The 18326-nt window shown below is 32.3% G+C and overlaps 1 protein-coding gene across 2 annotated transcripts in view; it reads right to left on the bottom strand.

Annotated features, from left to right (window-relative positions):
* LOC142981702 (small G protein signaling modulator 2-like) overlaps positions 1-18326 on the bottom strand; it is an 84880-nt gene that overhangs the window by 32425 nt on the left and 34129 nt on the right. The gene's annotated exons all lie outside the window — the stretch shown is intronic.

Below are 18326 nucleotides of genomic sequence, written 5' to 3'. Positions count from 1 at the left end.
TAGCTTTGGTATTACGTCCAGCTTTGTGTTGTTAATGTTTTTATTAAAGCTGATTAAATTTGGAAGTCGTAATAAGAAGTATTTTTTTAAAGTTTCAACTTACATTCACTACCGGAGAAAATGAATACGTTTGTCTTAAAATAATGCTGAATAATTCATACTAAATTCAAATTTTGCTGAAACCAGTCATTTCACAGTGAATCAAAATAATAAATGTTATTTGGTTTCAATCATAAATTCATAACTTAATTAAGGTGCTCATCAAAGTTCCTTAAAAGTACATAATTTTGCATATATTTTTTTATAACTATTTTCACTACAATTGAAATTTCAAAGTAATATCGAAATTTTATTTATAGTATCTTCTTATTCCTGATTTGTGAAAATAAATTGTCATACGACAAAATAAATACTTATTTCGATCAAGCCAAAGTATTTAAATGTAATAATTGTTTAAAACATTTCTTGAGGGCATACTAAGTATGAGTACCCAATCCGCACTTGGCCAGTGTGGTGGACACAAGGCCCCCTTCCTCGGAGGAGTCCCTTGCCCAGCAGTGGGATAAAAAATATTTTTAGCAAAAAAGTCATTCACTAAAATCTTCGTAATTTGTTCTCTTTTTTTACCAACTTTTTTGGCAAAGCCTTTGTCTACGTCATGAGAAATTTATTTTAAGCCGTCAAGTTACTAATCAGTCATTCCCTTTGAGTTTCCCGTTTCCAAAATAAACTGAAAGATATTACTCTGGTTACACTAATTAAATCTAACTCCACTCTTTTAGGCCTTTCGAACCCTTTGGACATTTAAGTAACACTTATAACGAAATTGAATACCTAGTTAAAGTGGGGCGAAAAAATCTTGATGTCACATTTCAGTAAAAGAGCTGACCATTATTATTATCTATTGTTACGCTCGCGATAAAAAAAAACAATATTGACATTAAGTTACTAGATTTGCAGATGGCAAATGGCAATGTATTTAGCCAGAGATTATTACAGAATAGGCTGAACATACACTTAGTGCCAAAAATAACGAAAGGCACCTCATGTTTTTTGTTACGCCACACTTACTTCCTGAAAATTTTTGGGAGACGTTTTGCTTTTTTATTGGAAGTGTATAATTCTGTTGATTTTTAATCCATTTTTTTTTCTCGTAAATAATCAATATATACTATGGAAGAATAGTAAGCGAATACGATTCATTATTCTTCCTAAATGTTGCTTGGACTTGCGAGAATATGATATATCAAAACTTTCCTACAATATTACCTTAAATTCCAAGAGTAAAAGCAATGAATATAAATAATGAAACAGACCAGAAATTATTAAACAACTCTACTAAGAGTTAATTTCAAAGTATAGTAAGGTTCCAACGCGATAATAATTGAGCTGACGAAAACCACGAATTCATGTTGAACGTAAATCTAAACATTGTACTAATTTCTAAACACGATACGATAAGTGTAAGGAAATGTTTTATAGCTTGTTTACAGGTACATTACTTCTAAGTTACACTTGTTTTTAATTAATAAAGTAACGTTGTTTAGGCAAGCCCAGTCATAATACGAATTTTAAGCCAATCAGATCCTTATTTTGTTATATTTATTATTTACGTACATAAAATCACGCTTTTTTACCATAGGGGTAGGCAGTGACCAAAGATTATTATATATTTGTTCAACTTTTCTATTAATATGTGAATTTAAAAACGAGCTACGAAAAGGGATTTTCATTGTTTTATCATAGATTTACTCTGTAACGAGAGCTCAAAATATACCTAAATAACCACCCAATCTGATATTTATGTAAACGCAGACTTTGATTACTCACGTACAGCCAGAGGCCAAAACAAGCTCTATTTACCGAGTTTTAACGAAAAAAAACCGACGTACGACATCTCTAACCTTGAAAACGGTCCGAAGGGATATTTCTATACAAGTACAAGGTCCCTACAATAAGAAAAAGTAAACGATACTCCCTAGTTGCTGCGTAGATACTTCGACGTCAAATTACTTATCGATTTGGTTCAATATATTTACACTACTTCGTTATAATGGCCTCCAAAATATTATTTGATTGAACGGGTAGGGAAAATGTATCTGTATTTTTTGGGTAACAGGAATTGTGTAGTACAGTTCAATAGAAACTGTTCTAGGAATTCGGGTATCAGAATGAAAATAACAAAAGCGTTTTCTTAATTGAATACATAAATTAGTAGAAACTGCGACTGTTGACTACCGCCGCGCCGGTAGCGTATCTGACTGCTTATCATGGGGTCTCGGTTTCGATGAGGGAAATTAGAAAAGACTGACGGTACTTTCTGCTCGAGTAAAGTACTTGGTTTTATTTTATTCATATTAGAATATAAACCTTCGAGCTTCAGGAGTATAACGGTGATATTATGTATTATGTAAATTAGTAGAAACTAAAACAAAGTATTCAAGCATTCGCTGACAATTCAAATCACGATAAAAAGTTACCTTACCTTACGTCGGCAGCAATATTTTAAAAGAAAAATCTTATAAAATTTTCTTGTACATTTTATAAAAAGTATTACAAAAGCTATAACTCAAGTCGCACAGTCATCCAGCCTGGAGCGTAATCGGATTAAAGAATGACGTTTTTATTCGTAGAATCTTTGCTGAAGAAAATGCAAGGAGGTATTTTCTTGGAAGCGGCTTATAGATAATCTCTATACCCATGGGTTATATGTGGTAATGTTATGCGCGTTTTTGAAAAGGTATTTTAAGTCATATCCTTTGATATGATACGTTTGAAAATGGTGCGTAATTTTTGGGAATTGCCGTGATTATTTTACTTACTTATTGAAACGTTTATGATGTAAAATTATATCAAATATTTGAAAATGAGAAGAAAAGTGTAAGAAGTGTATACTTTTCCTAGACAATAGATTTTCACGATATAAAGATGCGACAACAGATACGAGTACTTTTCGATGTAGGACCTTATTTAGCCTCGGCCGCCACTTAGTATTGTTTTGTAAATAAGTACTACAAACCAAATATTTGCTTTCAAATCAAATCAAATCATTTATTGTTACACATATTGTTACGCTTTATAGTAACACTAAGCCTACTTTAAAATCCATTATCTCTAAATCTAGAGAATAAATCGGACTGGCAGAATAATTAATCAATATGCATAATTCATTTAAAGTTTTAAAGAGAAATCTTCGCGTTTTGATAAATTATTACGAAAGAATGTCTATTACACAACGTAGAAAGAAGTGCGAACAAAATTCTCTGAATAATTAAAACAAGTTTGTTTCGGTCCTTTTAAGTAATGGTACCGAGAATAAGTTCGATTTTGAGAGATTTCGATAAAATTGACATAATTTTACGTTGAAAAGAATAACGGACTTAAAGACTTTTTGTCTCAAAATGTCTTGTTATAAAATATTTTTGGACGTTGCCGCCCGATTTTCTTGGTATTTGTTACCAACTTAGAACTTTATACGGTAATACAATGAACTTACTTTCCATTATATTGCCCAGTACATTTTGGCTAATATTACACGTGGCGAAAATACCGCTCTAAAAAAAATATTAGGAATTAAATTAACTCAAAATTTATTTGGACTCAATCTCAGACTCTGTACTAGATTTATTTAAAATGGTTACGCTACAAAGACTCTGACATAAATTTTAACAGTGTGAAGTAATTTAGGGTACGATAGAACAAACATATAACTTTGTAATAAAAGTCCCTAAATGAAAAAAACATATTGGTTTGTTTGTTACCTACTACTGAAACGATTTTTCCGTTTCAAACGATACTTTAAGATTTCAATCGCCACTTAGTAATATAACATTCAGAAAAAGGCTTATATTTCTTTACTGTCTTATCGCAACTAGTTACCAGTATGAAAGATTTATAGAATAAAAGCCAAAGACAATATACCAAAACCAGAAAATTTTACACGAAAGACTCCACCCAAAATCACTTAGTAAAACATTTTCTATTAACTTTATTAAAACCCTTCACCCTTTTTATAAATATGTAAATGAATTCAAACCCATTTATACATTTAATGGCTATCTAAGCCGTTGCTTCATTATTCTTAGTAGGTAGTTATAATCTATTTAGTCAAGACCTCTGCCAGCACCCGTTAATATTTAACGTGCGGTAATGTGGGTAAATTAACTCATTCGGTATGTAATGTACTTGGAATCTTGGGTGTATGCTATGGTAATTTAATTATGTGTGTGTTAAGTTAGTAATCATTCGAATGAAATTATGTTTGATAATGATTCAACGCCGTATTCCTTATTCTATGACGATTATCTTTTTGAGTAAATTAACTAAAGTAACTTGTTAGTTATGAAATAGAGAGGTATAGCGAAAAATATGTATTCTCGCAGCCGGCAATACTTTAGATAATAGATGAAGAGAAAAAAGTGTCTCAAACACACACAGACATATAAAATCCCGCCTTTTCCCGAAGGGGTAGGCAGAGCCCAGAGAACGCCACTTGCTACAGGTGCAATGCTTACAAACTTTTCTTGCTTTATTCACATCCAAACATCTTAAAACGAATATCCCATCGTTTAAACAAAATATGTAAATAAAGTATTTAAACAACAATAGTTCGTTTTAAATATTCATTCCTGTGTTTTTTGATGACGGCGCATGATTATCTAAATTGTTGTATTACAGCACTAATAAATGATAAGTAAAACATATTAACACTTGAAGTTTACAACTAAAACTTTATAAGTGCAATTTATAAAATAGTTGTCGACATACATAGGCTTTTTTATCATACGTTCAGAGAAAATTAAAATATTCTTGTATAATTTGTACTAAACAAAGAAATAAACGTAGCTTCCTATTTTTATATTCGTTTTCCTTCACCACAAAACCACAGGAGGCTGAGTTTTTGTTAATTAGCTGACTTTTGTACAGCTTTGGCTTTTTCTACATTTACACATAGCTGTAAAATATATACTAATAATTGTTTCACGTTTGTCGTTTGTCATGTCGTATATTTTCATGAAAACTATATTAAAATTTCTAGACTGAGTAACAGCTTAAGTATCAAGTTGCATGTCAACTCAAATTGCATGATGGAAAAAAATGAGATTTTACAAATATACTTTGAGTGAGATACAATCAAACCGAAAACCAGTATCTGTAAATCGTATAGTAATTAGTTTTTGGAGAAATCGAATTTACACCCGCTCGCAACACCTTACCGTCTTATCTATCAGAGGGACGATCTTCAACTATTATGGACCATCGACAACCGGCTCTATCGTCAAATTTTAAAAGAAAATCTGTACATTTTAAATGGCAAACTCTCGATACTCGATAGTATCGACCGCCCAATAGTAATATGTCACCAATGTCGTCAAATCAAACTCAGTATTTACTTTACTCGTTATATTCTCATTTCCATTATATTTTAACGTTCCCTACAAAAGCCTCTGTCAATTTTCATTCAATAATTTTATAGCTACAGAGCTAATAGGATTATTAACTTTTATCGTGCAATTGACTGAAAGCATTTCAACTCGCAGATAATATAATTGATAAAACTCAATGACATGATTTATGTGCTAACTGACGAATAAAATAATTTGATTAAATTTATTTAATTACAGTTTAGTATAATTTTAAAACATGTTATTTTGAAAAGGTTATATACCTAATGCTATCGTTATGTAAAGTGTATTACTTTTTTTAATGATGTATTGTAATTTTGAATAGGGCTCATGTGTTATATCATTGTAATGTGATATGTGACCTTCTCGAAATAGCTTAAACTTATATGAAAGTATAATCTCTCTAGTAAACTGTACAATCATGAAAAAAATATATTTATTATTTTGTTTTACATAGTATAATCCTCTATTTACAGCTGTTTTAGGTAAAAGCTTGTGTAAAGACTTGATGTATGTTTTGACATTGAAAAGGGGCCACATTCTGTTTATGTAGCTAGATATAAATCGCGCTAAGATAACGGTAGTTTTATTTTACGTGTGGTAATGTGAGACGGTAGTTATCTATGTAAAACAAGACATTTAGGGCCAGTATTACCAAGGCGGTTGCCTTATGTTTTAGGAGCGTGAGCATGTGTATGGAAGCAACTGTCATAATTCTACCTGATTAAGTTAACAGAAACAATAAGATAACAGAAAGGTTTTGAGTTACTTTAATTTTTAAACAATTTATACCCAAATGAAGATTATCAGTGGGCAAATACAAGAAAAGATAAGAATTTCAAATAACCCGTAAGAAATTTTCCTTCCCTAAGAAAACATGATCTTAACACTTCGCCAAACTTAATTAAAATTCATATTCTAAGAGTTATTAAGCCTGTCTGATCCTCTAAAATGAAATCTTCGGAGCCTCTCATTTGGAAACTAATATCAAATTTTGTACAAGCACAATTTCCTTCGAAAATATTTTTAATACACTCAACGCGTCCTTAATTCATTACATTAATTTAAAATTATTAATGAGGAAGAAGAAAATTTACAAACTTCAGTTAATATTGAATATTCGGTAATGAAGAAGTATGACGTAAATGTAATATTAGGTAAGTATATCACATTTTGAATAGATATTCTTCAGAACTTAAAATGATACCTGATATATTAAGATTTTTTATTAAATCGTTTTCGACTATCGGTCGCCAGAATACGAAACAAAAAAAAAGAAAAATAAGTATAATCGTTTAAACAAGACCACTATACGGTAAATTTGGCTAACACTAAAAATCCCTACGACTTCAAAAGCTTTATTAAATCTTGTAAACGTAATAAATCATAAACTTCAAAACTTCTTTCTTTGCGAAACAAGGCCTTCAACAAAACAAGTACTTGAAAATCTCCACTAAAGCCCAACAACTTAGCTGAAAGCCTTGGTTGCAAGATTCATACCTAAAGAAAGCCATGCTAAATGCATTTCGGGCAGCTTAAACAAGTTTGACACTAGGTTAACCAGTAACCATACTAATAAAAAAAAACTGTCGAATGTACCTATATAAAATTCTGAACATCAGTGAAACAAAGACTTATGCAGCTGACAGTACCTTTTACAGAACTACTTAACATTTGAAAAACACAGATTCATTCATTATAATTTCGATAAATTGCGCATGCCAAGGCTCTGAACTAAGTTGTCGGTCTATAGAGCTTAGCAAAACGTATGACCTTACATTTACGTGTACAAAAGTTGGACGTTTTACCTCTCACAAAAGAGGTTCCATCATTTATCAAGGAAATAAAAGGTTTTCCAAACTACATTGTAACAAAGGAACTGCTGAACAATCTACGTAAATAGAAGCCTGACCTGATATCAGGTAAATGATGACACTGCGTTAAGATTGTAGGTATGTAGTATAATTAAGTATATACATAATAATATGTGTAGTTAAATATTGATGAATAATGATTGAATTCCATTATCGTAACATGAATTTTGGTAATTTATGTCGTTACACTAAAAAAATGGACAATGATTAATCGTGTACCTCACGATTTACTAAAAATGAAAGAAAGACAGTAAACTAAGGGATAAAAAGTTTAAACTGCGCTCTACTCACATCATGAGAGGTCTAATATTAGAAACCACCAAAAGTGCCGCATTAGACAGTTTTACCCACTGAGATCTTCCAACAATGCAGTTTGGCTTTCAAGCTAAGAAATTACAATAATAAGGAGCCCCGGCTGAATGTTATAAAGATCCCCACTATTGTGAATTCAGCACAAAGTATTCAGTATCTCAAAGTCCTTCTATATCAGATACAAACGGAGGAAGATACAAAGCACATCGCTCAGCGCTAACATAAACGAAAATCAAGACATATTTCAACACAGAGGCTTTCGGAGAAAAGCCACAAAAGCCTTTACGATACCCAACCGTTTGGCCGCCGCGTACCCGCTGCGTACCCGCTGCGTATCCGCAAATACTTACTTTAAATGAATGTGAAAACGATTCTCCGTATCTAATTTAAAATGAGATATAAAACCTTCGTATATAAGTCTTTTGTAATAGAATATGTAGATTTTAAATGAGATATTAACATAATGAAAGTAGTAGTGCATGATAATGAAATGCCAACCCTTTATTTGTTACAAAGTGTTGTGTGAAAATATACTTTATTCCAAGACATGCATTAAGGTTTCTTTTATTTTAATATGAGATCTTAATCAATCAGAAAAAAATGAATAAACTACAGAAAACCATTTTTTGTCTGAAAACTTAAAACAAAAAGCTACTGCCACCTCAGCAAAGACATTTAAACAACGGCTTTTTCAAATCATGTCATTTAAAAACCTACAAAAAGCTATCATACAAAAAATAATTGATATGATATTGATCGGGATTGCAACTCCTGTTGCTAACTGCACCAGTAAAGTCTCATTCGGAACCAAATTGGTAGCTTGATTGGTGTTGTCAGACCGTATTACCAAAATACTAGTCGTACGAAATGCAGCCTGAAATTCACAAATTGGACAATTGCAATCCACAGTTCAAACACGTGTTGACCTTTAGCATGAAACTGAAAAAGATTTTCAATTTTTCAGCGGATTTTCAACTTTTAAGCGGCTTATTCAATTGACGTGATCCGACATGACGGCGCGGGCGGTTGCTGATGGAGATAAAATAAAATTTATTCTACATACCTACTTACTACTTTTTCACACAGTTACGTGTGAAGGAATAAAATCCTATTTTACAAAAAAATAAAAGTGAAACTTTTTACTATGTCTCTCAGGAACAACCTGTCCCTACTCCTGTTTAGGAGCTTCGTCGACAACAACAAGTTTAGTTTAATCAGTAAGAATCTAGTTAAGGACTAAAGTTAAAAAGAAAATCAAGAAGAGCATCTCTGTCTTGTTAAAGAATAAAAGCGCAGAAAAACATCTTTAAAAAATCCAAGCGCTGATTACGATTCCAACAAGAACATCCCAAAGGCTTTTGGTTTCAAAAACCATTCGTATCCTATATTCTACTTCTATTCTATTAGATAACGTGCATTTAATAAACATTATTATCTATCCCAATATTTTAAGCTTAAATCAACATTAATCAATCAATTAACGATAATAATCCCCTATTTATGCATACGTACGTATTTCGTATTAACAAACGTTTCGCAGCTTGTTAAACCTCACGTTTCAGCTGCCATTCAAGATACATGACAGACACTGCCATGTCAGACATTCTGCTTTTGTAGCCAGAATAGACGGAATTCAGACCGAAATTCAGACCATATTCATGTGTCTAAAATAGAATATGGCTAGCAACTTGGCAACAATGTCGCGTTTGCGTATTTTATGGTTTATAATAAACATTTTTGCCTGATATAAATGCGTTATTGAATCCATTATTTTATTGTATTTGTTATTCAAAGCAAAAGTAACTTTGTCCGTCATGTTCACAACTTAGCAGTTGAACTAACTGATTTCGACGATAGTAACCTGAGAGATGTCCTGAGTGGAACCAAAGAAGGTACAAAAATTAAGGTCTCTTTTCCATACAGAAACTCATGCCTGTTATGGCCGAAGGTGCAGGAGAGGTGTATGAAACACCCACGTTTCGTCACTCACAATGTTAGTCCCATAGTAACACGGGGCAACTCATTTGCAGTACAGAAAAAGTATATATTTTGTAAAAGAACACAATAACGTAAGAACCAGTACTTACATAAAAACAACGTAATTTATTTTCTTTCTACACACATTTAGTTTCTGCAAGTTGCACAAACGATACGTACTTTATTTCTTGCTTCCTAATTGCCTGTTACATCACGGGTACAATAGGAATAGAATATAACGCAAACTCCACGAACGGGAGAGCTCTTGTACAATAAAGTTAAGCGACTACTGCCTCCACGAATTAACTGCAGTGCACTTGTAGCGGATTTGCCAAGCTGAACCAGTGGAACTTTGAAGTGGACGTGGCTTTTGTAATAGGTGTATTGCAATACAAACTAACTAGTTTAGACAAGGCCGAGTGTCCTAGAATTATATGTAATTCAACCTATTCTATATCTCTATTAAACAAGGATACAAACCAATGTATCTTCAACTAGCAGATTAAATTCTACCCGAAATTGAAATTGGATCGAAACTTTTTTTTTCACATTTCCATCTTTCATTAATCGTCATATTCAGTCAATATATACGAGACCCTAATTAATTATAGACTAAAACGTTACTCATCAACATGCTTCTATTGACATCATTCAGCAGTTCATTAATAGAAAACAGTGAGACACCGAATAACGGTCGGCAATTTGGCTTTATATGTTTACAAAAATAAAAAACTTATAAATGTGTACAAAGTGTGTTATGTTATTTACGTCCTTATAAATACCACTGAAACCAATCACATACATAAAATTCTCGTAGCATAAAAATATGTCAAAATGCATGACTGCTCGCACAAAATATTGCAATTCAAAGAATCTTCGCTCTACCTCTCACATCGGCGAAAAAGCTTTTCAAGGTCTTTTTATACCGAGTTATAGTTGTCAGCGCTATGAAATATTTGATACACTTTTGGGAACATTTTTCTAGTACAGTAACCCTGAAAACTTACCCGAAAACGACACGTAATAAATATTCTATTATGTATAGGGGAAAGAAATTATGAAATGCAAAACTTATACTGAAGATAGTAATATGCATTTTTCATTATGCAACTTAATGGGACCAATTTAGTCTGGTTGTTAATGCAACTGATCTTAAAGATCCATTTGCTTATGAATTTTAAATATTCAGATACTAAACTTAGCTGTGTAAACTTGTATTATTTATTAAAACTTGCGTCAGTTTATGTTCGTTACAAAATATAGTGATTATTTTATATCTCCTGTATTCTCTAGAGATAATTACAACGTCCACGTGTTAAATAAAATATTAATTGGATCGTGAACCCGAGCACTAGACCGAAGATAAAATTTGTTTTGAAATTACTTGATGTTGAAATAAAAATACTCGTTATTTTGTGACAGCCGACGGCGTGTAAACCTCCGTACCGTTTTATTTTGTTATTTTATTTTGTAACAACATAAATACAAGCTCCACTGGTTCGCTCAAAGAACCATATTATAACAAGCTCTCCTTTGTATAAAATGTTATTTCAATATGTTTTTCATAATATTAAAATCATATAGCAGCCCTAAATATGAGATTTAGAAGTAACAAAGACAGGGGATTCAATTTAGACATTAATAGAATGTGTTATTCATATTTCATAACTATTCGGTTCGTGAGGCTTTGTATTATACATAATACAATACACGTTTCGCATAAAATAGACAAACTGTTTACGTTTTCAACAAAAACATAATGTATTATACATACTATGTCTGTCTAGCAATAAATATTGAAGAACTGCGTACCTAATTTAAATGCAAGAATATAATTCTATTTGCTCATTAAAATTAAATTGCATGGCAGAGAAAACTCGTCGAATATGAACTTTGTTAAGTATATCTTACTTACACGGAAAATATGAACAACAATAAAAAGGAACATAAAAGGTTAAAACACATACACAAACATCAAAATAATAGGAACTTTGTTTCAATGTGTGATACATTACAGCAGCTTAGTCGCCAAATTCTTGAATTCTACATAGCACAAATCTTTAGCACAATGTTTTGCATTCCGTACAATAAACTAGCGGGCGTTTGACATTTAAAATTACTTGAAGAAAATAGTGCTTGCAGAATACACAAAGGGCACCGATCAGTTTGCCATACAACAAAACAAAAATAGATAGATTCAAAGAAATAAAATCGAGCTACCGTAGTCAGAATTAACCGACAATATCAAAAGGAGATTTTATCACCGCCGAGTTTACTTTCAGGTAAAAACAATAAAGTATCCATAACAGGTGTAAATGGAGCCGCAGACAGTCTGAGTACCTTATTATGATGGATAAAAGGCTGACATTGAACCGATCGGGTGACATAAATCCATTAGCAGTTTTATAATTTAAAGCCGACGCTTTTATCTAGTTGTAGACAATAGAGTTAAGGTCACGGGCATTGTCTACGCGTCACTGTCTCGAATACTTTGAAAATAAGATTTCTTTTTTCTTATAATGAATGAAAGTTACACGTGCTTTGAAAAGGCTAAGAAATATCAGCAATGAGTTTTTGATAATTTTTCATGTGCTTCTGTTTTTATACAATAAAATTTCAGTACTTGTAGCGTAGTTGAAGTTTGATTTTTGGTTTGTAAAGTAGCTGACCTCTGATAATTAACTGTATAAGCAAAAATATCGAAATTAATTATCTAGTGATAACACAAGATGTTCATTATTTTCTTTCGAAACTCTTTAGTAATGTAAAATAAATCTATATTCAAGTAACATTGTGATTCACAAGCAAATCTTTCATTGAAATTTACACCAAACCACCGTAAACGTAACTCAAAAACATAATTTAAACATCGTTTATTTGACAATGCTTTCAGATATTCAAAAACCATGTACATAACTAGAATCATGTCCTAAAACAGCGCATTCATAAGTATATATTTCGTCTCTCTACAAACACAATACGGCAGACATAACAGCGTATAAGCGTGCGAGTTTAAACGCGCGGACATTGTAACAATGTGGACGCAAATGGTCCTCATCTAGTTAAAAGCTACGTCCATTAATACGTTATTGTTCTCAACGTTCACTCGAGTGTTTGTACGGTACACAACAACAATGAATTATACCAATCATCCATTTCTAAACTGTTTGTTTTTGGCATTTGGCTGACAATTTGACTTTACATTGCAATGTTCAGCCCCAATCGCACTACTGATTAAGTATCGGTTAGTATATCAGAGAAAATTTTGACAATTTATCTATTGGATAAGTTATCAGAAACTTATCCATAAGATGTGAATGTCCTGCATGATGACTATTACAAACTAAGAAGACCTGATTCTCATTTGTTTTGCTTTACAGTGTCTTGACGATGACTAACAAATTTATTATGCTTCTCACCTTCACAACAAAATACGTTGAAAAACTCTTTAAGTTGGTAGAAAAGTTGCACTACAAAACTTAAAGCATTAAAAGTTTAAACTAAAACAGTTTTTCATTGTGAAGTAAATAAAGGCGTTAGACATCGACACTCCCTTGTATTTTAGCAACGAAGTATGGTTAGCAAACAAATCGATTCTTCGAAAAAAAGCGGGAGGTTCTCAATAAGACTGTATTTTTTTAAATGTTCGTTATCTTTTTATTGAGTTGGTCCGTTTGATGGTTTTTTTTATGTTTAAAAGGTTCTATGTGGTCCCATTAAAATTTGATCCAAATTTAGTGACCACTTTTTGAGTTGTATCTACCTAAAAATCTATTTTTTTTGCTCGTTGATGACAAACATGCATTTAAGGAGTGCTACTAAAGCTGATATTTTGTGATTTTAGATTTTAAAACACCTTTCTTCTTGATAAAACTGCTAGCTCCAAGTTTGTATTGAAATAACTTAGGTATGCATTTTTAAGAAAGTTTAGAGCAAAACGTACGACATGCGCTGCAAATATTGTAGTTTTAACATTCTTTCAGCTGTTCGCTAGACAGAACACGTGTGGTTTCAGATTGTTTTAAAACTTAAGAGGCTTTGTGTTACTAAATTCAAAAACTGTTCTTCATTAATCACTGCTTAAATTATGAACATAATACTTTTCCATTTTGATTTGTTTCAAATTGCAATTACCCACTAAAAGCTCTTACGGTAACGATGTAGAGACGGTAAAAAAAATATTGGAGAGAAAAGAGTTACACAAGAATAAGGTATTATTTTGAACCATGATCTTTCAAAACGAATTTTTCGATTCGTTTTCGTTCAATTTACAAAATAATAATTTATCAATGGTTGCAATGTTAACAGAATAATCTGAACTAGGAAGGAATTTCCATTTACAATATTAGTTTACTATTAAAGCATTAAACATTTAACTGCCATCTAGCGGTGGAGGATGCTCCGATCATGAACTAACTCGTAAAACAGATCTCGTAAAATACCACTAAGAGTTGATACGAGTATATCCTTCAAGATTGCAGGAACTATGTCTTTTAGAAGCTAGTCTAGTACTTGAGTAAAGACTAGGAATTGAATAGTAGGTGTTGAATGAAGTGGGTAGCCTGGTAGCCGTCTTCTACTCAATGGTTATTTTTTTTAAATTAAAACAAGATGCGGTCGTTTGGACAATACCTTATCCAGCTAGGCTTTTTACTCGTAGATCTAGAAGAATATAGCTTTACTAAGGGCATTAGAAAATTATTTTAGCTTACCGCTCGCCCAGGCTTTACCAGAGTTACACTTCGTTTAACCAATGTTAAATTTAAACATTTATCTTGAGTTGTTACGTCTATTGGTGAAAAGCGAATTTAAATACGTTCAGTCGATGTACTTTATCGTGAACAGACAGGCAAATGCGGCAATAATACTTCTTCTATGAATATGTGATAATTATGGCTGATTTATTTTAATTTAACTAAATAGAGGGGTTAAATAACTATTAAAGGTCTCTCCTTTTCTAGTTAAAAGTCAAAAAAAATAGATTTTTAGGTAGATACAACTCAAAAAGTGGTCACTAAATTTGGATCAAATTTTAATGGGACCACATAGAACCTTTTAAACATAAAAAAAACCATCAAACGGACCAACTCAATAAAAAGATAACGAACATTTAAAAAAATACAGTCTTATTGAGAACCTCCCGCTTTTTTTCGAAGAATCGATTTGTTTGCTAACCATACTTCGTTGCTAAAATACAAGGGAGTGTCGATGTCTAACGCCTTTATTTACTTCACAATGAAAAACTGTTTTATAACAATATTTGTTCGAACGTTCGTGTTCATGTTTGTGTTTTAAACAAACCAATGTTTGAAGAAGAAGATTTTAATTTATGGAAAATTATTTAGCGAATATTACTACCCTTGGCTGAAATAAATAATGGGGTTGAAAACCACTGGGACGTGACTGGGAGTCACGTAATTCAGTAATATACACACGGAGAGGTAAAAGCCCAAATTGAGCGACAGTTAGCCGGAGTACATAGAATATATTACTTTTGTTAAGAGGTTTTCTGGTATTACGAGAAAGATAAGACTAAACGAGAAAAAGAAAGATGTTTACAGTTACTTAATCCAATCTTTAAATAAATAGAAAAAAACATAATTTTCACATAAAAATATTTATAGAAGAGTTGCTGCGTCTGCCTGTTTGTTCTCGATAAAGTACACTGAACATATTTTCATTTGGTTTTCACTAACAGATACAACGATTCAAGATGGAGGTTTAAATGTAAAAATAACTCGAATGTTTAAATACCTGAGGTAACTCAGGTAAAACCAGGGCTGGTGGGTAGTTAAAATAATTTGCAAATGTCCTTGAAAAACCTATATTCTTCTAAGATAGATAGATCACCAAGTAAAAAGCCTAGCTGGATAACATGTTGTCCAAACGACCGCATCTTGTTTGAATAACAAAATAAATAGCCCCTGATTAGAAGATGGCTACCAGAATACCCACTTCATTCAATACCTACTTTTCAGTTTCTAGTCTTTACTCAAGTACTAGACTAGCTTCTATAAGATATAGTTCCTGCAATCTTAACGGATATACTGGTATCATCTCTTAGTGGTATTTTACGAGATCTGTTTTACGAGTTAGTTCATGATCGGAGCATCCTCTCCACCGCTAGATGGCAGTTAAATGTTTAATACTTTAATAGTTAACTAATATTGTAAATGGAAATTCCTTCCTAGTTCAGATTATTCTGTTAACATTGCAATCATTGATCAATTTTGTAAAGTGAATCCGTGAACGGTTAATCTGCAAATTATAATCGAAAAATTCATTTTGAAAGATAATGGTTCAAAATAATCCCTTGTGTATCCCTTTTTTCCCCAATGAGTTTATTACTGTCTCTACATCGTTACCGTAAGAGCTTTTAATGAGTAGTTGCAATTTGTCAAACACAACAAATTTGTTGTTACAAACTACTAGTTGTTTACAAGTCAAAATGCAAACATATATTCATTATTCATTCATTCAAATTTAAGCAGTGATAAATGAAAATCAGTTTCTTCAACTTAGTAACACAAAGCCTCTAGAGTTTTAAAACAATCTGAAACCACACGTGTTCTGTCTAGCGAACAGCTGAAAGAATGTTAAAACTACAATATTAGTAGCGCATGTCGTCGTAAAACTCATTGAAATACAGTGCAACATTACATCGCCACTTGTACGACTACAATGTAGTTTATATCACTTTTATCTTTGATATCGCTACAAAAACTTTCTGAATGAGAAAGTTTAAATTTGCTAACGAAAATACATTGTAGTGTTACCGTTATTCCTGTGCAGTGCCTTAAACACATTAAGTGTCGAGGTGTCAAGGGAGAAACAACAAATAAAAAAATTCTTGCACATAAAAATTTGGACTGGTTATGAATTATGATGCACGAATAAAGCAAGTCGCAAAACCGTTTATTTCTGGCATCAGGTAGCAAGTCTCTCTACAGTTCAAACTATCGATTATCGAGAATGTGACATTTGAAATGTAATGCAAAAATAGTTTGTACGACGGCCGCTAGAGGCGCTATACTAGTTGTCGGAAGTCGATAGTAGTAGAGAATCGAGCTACTGTTGTATTAATCAGAATGTCAAAGTCAAAGTCAAAGTATATTTATTTGCATAACACAGTAAATAAATAGATGTTAGGTACATTAAAAATAAGGCACGGTATGTTATGACCATTAGTGGCATGCAAATGTTATTAAAATTATTGCAATGAAATTCAGAATGATGTCAAAAATAAGAACTATAATATTATGTCATCAAGCAATTGAATTAAATAATAAAAAAATGAAGTTGTTGTCCACTGTTGACAAATGAATAACGCATAAAATGAAAACGTGAGTTATTTTGGTAACACGATTGTGGTCGTTTGTCACGAATGTGACATTTTGAGGAAATTTTGCACCGGTGCAACCTATTCTAACCGCAAACTTAATGCATGACCGTTTTGATACCTCGGTTTAAATCTCCAACACGAAATATAATAATTTATTGCTAACACCCATAAATAAATGGGTAACATGAAATATTTGAAATGTTTTTGATAAAAAAATAAGCAGTATGAAGTTTTTCAACCTGCTATGCGGTCTTAAAAAAAAGGCAGTGGTGCTACGATAGATTATACCTAAGGTTGAAAATACTTATGTTATTTTCTAGTGCAGGTACCACTCGAGTCAAAGTATAAACTTTTAATATGAAAAACACAGTATTTTCCATTATTTTCTGCTGTCCAAAGTCTATTCACATTTCAACTAGCCAACAGTTAATAATACTTTGTTAGTTTTACTAGTTGGAGCTTTCGCTGCGGATTAAAAACAAATCACACAGCAAAGTTAGTTTAAAACTCGTTCAATTAAAACTCAATCTCTACGGGCGTCCATTTTCATTCTCAGAAACACATTTTTGACTTTGTTTGAAGGTTTGCTTGCGGGGTTTTAACCTCACGACTTTTATTTTTGTTCTTTATGCTACCACGCATGGTTTGATGTGAACTCAGACATTTGGTCAGAAAACAATCAGTAGAATCAAACAACTTTTGACGTGGCCCCGCTTCGTTATGGGTAAAGATAATTATAATATTATTGATTCGGTGATAACGGTGTTTGTTTTCTGACTTTTGACTCTAAAACCTTAACCTAAAATTCTTAATTCTATCTCGGTTATGAAACGATTATTTGACCCATTAAAAATAGCTATTCTGAATTAATATGTATTATGTATGATACACTAAATAAAAATATATATTTTAATCATGAATTTTAATAACTTTATGTTGTAACAACATACCAATAATATAAAATTTTATACGCAAAACAAATCACTACACAAACCGAACTCGAGAGAATTAGATAACACGCAAAATTCCGACACATACTTATATCAGCACATGTTATTGGATAAAATAATCCCTCCATCCACGCGATACGTGCCGTTAGAAAAATCCAATAGGCATTCGGATTACAGACACCTGAATATTCAACAATGGGGAGAATCCCAGTGATGTGGCGTTAAAAGCTTAGCTTAGAGCTAGCGCACATTGGAGATGCTAGTCGCGGTTACAAAACGCGATTACTAGTGGCTCAGTCAAATCACTAGTCGCGGCTACCAATCGCAGCTTGTAGTTGCTTAGTGGCGGCTAACTAAGTTGCGGGGACTGACTGACTGACAAGCCGCTTACTGAATCCTAGCAGGACAGTGATGCTAGCAACAAAACGCGGCTGTCACGTATTTCAGTTTACAACTATTTGAAAGC

Source organism: Anticarsia gemmatalis, chromosome 20, assembly GCF_050436995.1.
Source record: "Anticarsia gemmatalis isolate Benzon Research Colony breed Stoneville strain chromosome 20, ilAntGemm2 primary, whole genome shotgun sequence".
Classification (NCBI taxonomy): domain Eukaryota; kingdom Metazoa; phylum Arthropoda; class Insecta; order Lepidoptera; family Erebidae; genus Anticarsia; species Anticarsia gemmatalis.
This window is presented reverse-complemented; position numbering and strand designations above follow the sequence as displayed.